The sequence below is a fragment of the Fukomys damarensis genome, unplaced genomic scaffold, assembly GCF_012274545.1.
Source record: "Fukomys damarensis isolate Sample0158 unplaced genomic scaffold, DMR_v1.0_HiC HiC_scaffold_23, whole genome shotgun sequence".
Lineage (NCBI taxonomy): Eukaryota > Metazoa > Chordata > Mammalia > Rodentia > Bathyergidae > Fukomys > Fukomys damarensis.
In genome coordinates this window covers 7,488,700-7,497,239 of record NW_022900935.1, presented here as the reverse complement: position 1 = coordinate 7,497,239, position 8,540 = coordinate 7,488,700, and the positions used below count along the sequence as shown (strand labels likewise).

Sequence of the window (8,540 nt, the reverse complement as noted above, 5' to 3'; positions counted from 1 at the left end):
GTCTCCGCCGCGCCGCGCAAATCCCCTGACAAAGGAAAGCCCCGCCCTCTCCCCTGCTGGCCCGGCCCCCTCCGCCCCCGCCTTCTTCCTGGGCTACAAGCCCAGACCAAGGGCGGGCTAACCCAGAAGGGTCGCCCCCGCCTCCCCCAGAGGCCCCATCGCTTGGGGCGGGGGTCGCGCCGGGCCAGCTACGGTCATTGCGTTCGGCTCCAGTTCTGCCACCAAAGGTTGTCCCCGGTCTCTGCAATGTCACCTTTGGCGTGCTCCTTGCCCAGCTGAACACTACATCCTTAAACCCAGCACTTTCCTGGTGTCCAAAGCAATTTTGTTATGTTCAGAGATCAAGTTACTGGATAACTCTAGGCACACTCTACCTTTCCGAGTATATCATCAGGCCTCGGTACATTCTCACACAGAGCTATAAAGTAGAGTCAATGACTGTGTGTGTGTGTGTGTGTGTGTGTGTGTGTGTGTGTGCGCGCGCGCGCACAAGCCCACTCCAAACACCTGAGCGCCTTTATTGCTGTACACATCCAAGAAACCTGAGCTTCCTTGGGGCCAGATGAAAAGCATGTGTCTGTATTTCAAGTCTCAAACAAGAAAATATTAAAGTGTCGCACAATCCCATCCACAGTCTCTCTTGGCTTTTAGAAAAACCATCCAGTCACCCGTGACTGTTAAAAAGTACTGTACAAAGGGCACTCTAGGAAGTCCACTAGAGGAGGCTGTTATCTCTGAAGATGTGCAATATACTCTGCTCTCTTTGTGATGATCATTCTGATTTTTAATTATCTTTTTTGAGAGAGGGTCTTGATACGTAGTTCAGGCTGACTTTGAAGTCACAGCAATACTCCTGCCTCAGCCTCCTAAATGCCGGGAATCATTCTCTGAGGCAGTGGAAAAAAAAAAAATCATTGGGCAAGTGTGGTGGCGCATGTTTGTGATCACGGTATGGGGAGACTGAGGGAGGAGGATCACTGCAAGTTGAAATGCAGGCTGAAGCCTGTGATCGCAATTAAGCAACTAAGAGACCTTTTTCTGGCAAAATGTTTTTATATTTCATTTCTCACTTCAAAAGATGCAGCTGATCAATTCTACCCACTCAAAGACAAAAGAGTCTTTTTCCAGGGCCAGGGACTGAGCTCAGTGCTTGCCTCTCAGCACAAGGTCCTAAATTCAATCCTCCGTACTGGGGGTGGGGGGGAGACTCCCCACCTGTAAACTGAAAGAGGGTGTGGGGAGGCAAAATTTTGTCTTTTTTTCCAGTCTTAATATTCTTCAGTTCTAAAACTATTAAAGGAGCTTTTCAGAATCCTGTGTCCTGTTGGACCTATACTACAAAACTAGAAACCTTGTTTCTTGAAGAACATGTAGTAGAAAGCAGTATGGATACTTAACTAGAGCAAGTTCCCGGAGATTTAATCAACACGGAGTATCTGAAGGGTAGAACGTGGGAGGAAGGAAATTTTTTTCTGGATGTCTTCTTAAACTGGTACAATAAGATCCATGGGCAAAACCAACAAAGAGCTTTCTCATGCTATTCAAAGAATAGGGTGTCCCTGGAAGGAGAGACTTTTCTGACCTTGGAGATATTTGAGCAGAAATTCAAGCAATCATTTGGCAGAGATGTGGGGAAACAAATTTACAAATCTTCTACAATCTGTTCAGGATGTTTTAAGGTCCCTTCTAATGTTGGACGCACTATGATTCTAAGGTCTGATCACAGCTTACAGATCTGATACTTAACAGTTCAAGGAATCGAGCTTTAATTTTCTTTTAATTATTCAGGACAATTGGAAAAACCCAGGGAAGGCAAGATCAATTTCACTAGCAAATCTTGCTGGCCAAATATATCCACTTAAAAGTGTTCAGATATCATCACAGACTGTTTAGCATGCCAGGGCCCCTCTGGTTGGAGGAATCTGAGGAATTCTGGCTCTGGACTCAGAGTGGGTGGTTATTCTATTATAAAGAATGATCTTGATGTGGAATCACAAACTTCATGGCCAGAAATTCCTTTCCTTTTTCCTCACCAACTCAGGTGCCAATCAATTCAGCTGATTCTTAGTTACTCCTTCCCCATATCTACCTACCTTATTCTACTCTCATACATGTGCCATATAAATAGAACATTCCAGCAATTCTGAAGTTCAGATTTGAATTACTTATCAGCTTTAGTCACACTCTCTCTAATTAAGGTGTTAGGAAAATATTACCAAGAAACTCTCCAAAAGCTTAAGCTTGGCCTATAGAAAAGATTACATATAGTCATCCAATCCCCTTGCCAGAAGAAACCTCAAAAACTTAAAAGCCAAAGAATTCTTCCTAAATGCTTTGCTCCTTTTTAAAAAATCATCTGTTTTGAAAGAAATCAAGAGAGGATGTACAGTACAAGATTTCTCCTCCAGGTCTTTTTTTGGGGGGAGGTATTTGTTCATGAGTTTCTCCTTAGTTTTGATATGTGGAACTGTTGCCAGTAGCCATCTCAGTGACTAAAATAAATGTCTGATACAGCTTTCAGCCTCTTGTTGCTCTGATAGCTATAAACCCCACCCCAAATAAGCATCTGTTCATTTTGCATGTGGTGCGTAAACTTTTTAAAAGTGAGATACAGGGAACTCCACAGCACTTCTTCAGATGCCTTCTCCACTCCTGAAACCACAAATATATGCATTCAGGCAAAATTTCAAATTCGTTTCCCGTTAGCTGATGACAGAGGTTGAAGAGCTCTCTACTCATTTTAAAATTCCTAAGAACAAAATTTGATGTCAGGTTTTCCTTCAGGGAACCTAACATAAAAGAGTGGTCCTGGTCCTTCCAGGCCCTTTTAGGTCATTCCTGCTGTCTTCCTAATTAAAGGCAGCTGGGTGGAGTCGCCTCACATCCTAACACAGCTCCCTTTCCAAGTTTTGGACTTGGCACTTTGCCTTTGCCTACTCTAGATCTGAACCAGCAGCCCACTGAAATGATCTAGAGGCCTCACGTCCACTCTTCCTTAGATTTTAAAATCCATCTTGATAGAGACTCTCTCCTATGAAGAATTCAGTCCAAATAAAAGAGGATATGGAGGACTGGTTGGATCTTGCTCATTTCAAATCTACAGAATGCCTTTCATCTTAGGCTACCTACACTTTACAAGCATTATTTAGTGGTAAGTGGAAACTCCAAAGTACGTCTGTGCCTGTCAGGCATCAGTCACTACCATCTTTTGGTGCTTTTATTATTATAAAGATGGCTATGAATGGCTCATAAAGCAACACAGCATGAAGTGGATCTTGTTTTAAATGGGAAACTAAGGATTTTGATGTTATTTGAGCTCCCTGTGTTCTCAAACCCACGAGAAAACTTCCCATACATCCTACAGGAACTCTCATGACCCCTGTAAAGTCTTTCTAGCTTGTAGACTTTCCAAAAGACAGTGTACTAATTCTTCTTCTAAGATTAATGGTTACCAAGACAGTGGTAATGACAAAAGCATGATGTTTTGCAAGAAAGAAAAAAGCTTAACTGGGCCAGGGATTTAGCTCAGCAGCACAGCACCCTGCCTGGCAAGAATGAGGTTGTGAGTCTGATCCCCGGTACCAAAAACAAAACAAAAACCCAAAAAACAACAACAACAACAAAAAACCTGATGGGTAGGAGGGAGGCAGAAAGCCGGAGAAATCAGGGAAGGCTTCATGGAGGGAACTATAATTACTCATCAGAATTTAGAAATACAGAGATCGTGAAGCATGTATTTCAAATGGAGAGCTAGAGGCAAGGAAAGCATTACCGATAGGAATGTAAATTAATAGAACTACTATGGAAATCAGTATGTAACTTTCTCAAAAAACTAAAAATAGAACTATCATATGTTCCAGCTACATGCTCCTTGATGTATACGTGAAAGAATTAAAGTCAGCATACTACAGAGATACTTGCACATCCATGTTTATTAAGACACTATTCACAGTAGCCAAGATATGGAACTATTTGGAGGAAAATGGATAAAACTGGAGACTATCATGCTAAACAAAATAACCCAGATCCAAAAAAGGCAAGAATAATATGTTCCCCTTAATATGTGGAATCTAAAAAAAGTGATATGGAAATAGAAGAGAGACTATTATTAGAGGAAGGTATGAGGGCCAATGAACATACAAGAGAACAATAAGAGAATTTAACAAAAAAAGAAGTTATTAATCATATTATTAAGACAGCACAATGTTGACACAACTTATCTAGGTAAAAAGGTAGCCACTACACTGTTAAGTAGCAGGTTACAAGATAGTATTTATGACATCACCAGATTTTAATTTTAAAAAATAAAATAACATAAATATCAAGAAATTGTCTAGAATGGTGTTCACTTAACTGTTCTAATCATCTACAGGATTGGGATGCTATGCAAATTTTTCTTTCTGTTTAAGAATATTTTTTGACTTGTGCTATTATAAAATGTTTCTAATTTGAGGAAATTAATTGCTATCAGATAGTGGATATGTTAATTAGCTTGAGTGTTGTAATCATTTTACAACATATATGTACAGTATCACAAAAATGATATTGTTGGGCCAAGGACTTAGCTCAGTGGTTCCGCTGCCTGCCTTGAAAGCACAAGGTCCCGAGTTCGATACCCGGTTCCAAACAACAACAAAAATTATATTATATGCCTTTAATATGTATGATTTTATTTGTCAACTATATTTAATTTTTTAAAAAGTAAAATTCTGGGGGGACGGGAAGCATAGTTCCTAAAAAAGCAAATTCTATTTCAGCATGGCTTAAGCAGAGGGCATGTGAAAGGAAAAAATGGGAGGTCAGAATGGTAAGTAGCTTAAGGCCAGTTCACGAAGGGTGCCAGGCCCAAAATATATGCTTTATTCAGAAAACCATACTACATTAATATTTGGTTAACTGAAATGTGAGTGTTTGTGTGCATGTGTGTGTGTGTGTGTGTGTGTGTGTGTGTACTTAAAATGGAACTATTTGTCTCACTAAAAACAAACAAACAAAAATACTTTAACTGATAAACGAAGCTCAGAGTGGTAAAATATACTCGTCTACAATAAGAGAATTAGTGAAAGTGAGGGAGGGTTCAAATTTGCTACCCTTCTGCCTCAGCACTACAAAGTGCTGGGATTATACACATGCACCACCACTCCTGGCTACAAGGTTGTAACCTTGATTTTTTTTAATTTGTTTAACAAATATTAATTAGGATCTACTATGTGCCCCAAACTATGCCAGGTAATAAGGAAGAAAGTGATGAGAAAGACATGGTGAGGAGCCTACATTCTAGTAGTGGAGATATTTTCTCACTTTAATTGTACATGTACTCTGAAAGAAAAGCAAACAGTTCTATAAGAGCATGGGTCAAGGGCCCTGACCCAGCCTGGAAGATCAGGGGAGGCTTTCCCAAGAAAGCAATGGTGTGAACTTTCCCCTGAGACCAAGTGACAGTAGTCTTTCTTGCTTTCAGAAGGACATGACCATCAAAAAGTTGCTTGGTGTAAAATGCACCCCTGGGTTGAATCTCTAAGGAATGTTGGTACAGGAGTCTCCTCTCAAAATATAGAAAAATGTAGAATGAACAAAGTAGAGGTTTCTGAAAACTGACTCATTTTGTCACTAAAGCAAAAGCAATATTTAACATTGATTGCAAACAGACAACTTAGGTTTGAGTTTTAAAAATTAGGCTAAAAACGCATCTTTGGGTAATGAACAGCAAAATGACAGAGATAATAAACAGTTCACTATAATGGATACAATGAATTCAAATACGAGAAAACATGTCAGTTCAGTTTCTTTGAATTCTGTCTTGTTTCCTTGACAAATATAAACATATGATCAAAAAAAATTTTTTTTTTTTTTTTTTTTTTGGTACCGGGGATCAAACTCAGGACCTTGCTTGCAAGGCAGGTGTCAGTACCACTGAGCTAAATCTCTGGCCCTATGACCAAGTATTATAAACATGCATTTGGTGAAACTGTAAATAATTAAAGGCTTTCTTTTAAATATCTCAATCTGGTATGAGACTTGGAAGAGAGATGAATTATTTGGGTTTAAGCTGATAGTTACATAAATATTTTATTAAAGACTGATTAATACGAAGAGGTGCCTTTCCTAAAGAAGCTGATGTGGTACTTGCCATTTTATGGCAAGAGAGGAAGATTACATGGTCTATAAGAAAAGCTAATTAGGTCAAGTACCCCGAGACCATTAAAGATGATCTGATAGGCAACTGAATGGCTTGCGGGGGCAGTGCCACAGAACTGGTAATGTCTTCTGGTCAGTTCTGGTTAATGATTTGAAAATAATATTGATTTAAAGAGCACATAAGCCAAGGCCAAAGTAGTCTCAAAAAACTCACTGTCTCTGGGCTTCTAATAGGAACGAATATCTTCATAAATTAATGAATAAATGAAAAACATTCAGATACACATTTATACACAAAATATATTTGAAGTTCTGTTAAGAATTCATAACCTAGGGCCTGGGATTTGGCTCAGTGGCAATGCTCCTACCTTGCAAGTGCAAGGTCCTGAGTTCGATCTCCAGTGCCCCAGAAAAATCAAACAAAAAGGATAAACAAACAATTTATAACCTAAACTTGACTATGTGCTGCTACTGTCAGAAACAAGCCCTACACTTATTCTGTAAAAAAAAAAAAAATGCTTGAGAAGGCTGCCTATGCACTTGTTTCATTGCTGCCCTACTCATTTTATCTTCATAATTTCCATTTTTTCCAAGAAGAAAAAGACCTAATCTAATCTAGTGCTGGGTCTTAGATCAAATCTTCTGAAGAATGATCATCCCTAAACACAAAAGGAGATAACTGTTCTTTTCAAAAAAGATTTTATAAGGGCCGGGATTTACCTCAGTGGTTCTGCCACCTGCCTCACAAGCACAAGGTCCCAAGTTAATCCCTAGGCAACTTTTTGATACTCCTATCTCAAAATAAAAATAAGTGAATTTATGTAAGATAAAGGCCTGGGAATGTAGCTCAGTGTGAAGGTCCTGTGTTCAATCTTCAATACCAAAATTAAAAAAAAAATTGTTTTAATATTCTAGTTTTTATGTCTAGATAAACAACTTTTTCTTTAAAGGGACACTTCTAGTTATTGAGTACCTAATATAAACCTAGTTCTTTTGTCTGTATAAATCTTCATTTACTTCTCATAAAAACTAGAAGAGTATTATCATTTTTCACATAATATAGTTGAAGAAATCAGGATATAAAAAGTTGAAGTCATTTTTCTCAAAAGTCACTGAGCTTGTAAATGATAGTACAAGGATTCAAAACTGAACATTTTCTTTTTTAATTAAAAATTTTTCATTAATACATGTTTGTAATACATAATAACTACATTTCTAGTTAGGGAGTTTGTATATGTATATTACACATCTTAATTCTTTTTTCTTTCCCCTTCCATCCTTCCCTGTTCCAACTCTTGTTCTCCTTTCTGTTTGCAAAAGCTCTACTTCCATTTTTCTTTAATTCTCCCTTTTTTCAGTCCTTTTTCCTTCTCTCCTTCCTTCCATCTTTTGTTCCCCATCTGACTTGAGAAAAGTCTCCCTACTTCCTATTATCTTTTACTTTGCTCTTTATTCATATTTTGGGTTTCTCATATAAGAGAAATCATAAATTTGAGTGTCTGATTGCTTTCATTTAACATTATGGTCTTGAGGTGCATCATTATGGTCTTACTGCCTCAGGTCTATCCTTTTGTTGCTGAATCCCCCCTCCCTGGTACCGGGGATTGAACTCGGGTCCTTGTGATTGCAAGGCAGGTGGTGGAACTACTGAGCTAAATCCCTGGCCCAGGCTTATCCTTCTTTATGGCAGAGAAGTACTCCACTATCATACTTTCTTTATCCATTCATCTAATGATGAGCGTATAGGCTGGTTACAAGATTTAGCTATTGGAATTGTGGCACTATAAACATGGGTATGCATGTATTACTGTAATATGATGACTTTAACTCTTTTGGGCAGATACTTAGAAGGGGAATAGTTGGGTCAAATGGAATTTCTATTTTTAGTTTTTTGAGGAATTTACATACTGATCTCCACAGCGGTTAGACTTGTTTACATACACTAGCAGTGTAGGAGGATTCCTTTTTCCTTTCAGCTTTGCCAGCATTTGTAATTTGATTTCTTGATAATAGCCATTCTTTCTGGAATAAGATGGTACCTCAATGTTATTTTAATGTTCAGTTTTCTAATGGGCAACAAAGTTGGATATTTCTGACTTAAATCTGGATTGTTTTTTTCACTACAACAGGCTGAATGAGGCATGAGGAATCTTGTTAACCATCAACTAATTGAGTAAATTATTATGGCTCTAAAATGATAAGTAAATAGAAAAGAATCTATCAGATCTGGCTTTCTTCAATTGCATATAAAGTATCAATTTTTTTTCTTAGTTTTGCTTTGTTTGGGCGAACACTGAGAGACTTGTACTTTACATATGCTAACTACTAGAGAAGGAAGAGTCTACAGGGAAGGAGGTAAGGAAACCAGGCTAAAATTATACAATAAGGACTGATTTACGAAC

At 38.4% G+C, this 8,540-nt stretch overlaps 1 protein-coding gene across 23 annotated transcripts in view; it reads right to left on the bottom strand.

Annotated features, from left to right (window-relative positions):
* Positions 1-8,540, bottom strand: part of LOC104863465 (microtubule-actin cross-linking factor 1) — a 340,469-nt gene that overhangs the window by 74,557 nt on the left and 257,372 nt on the right. The window lies entirely within an intron of this gene.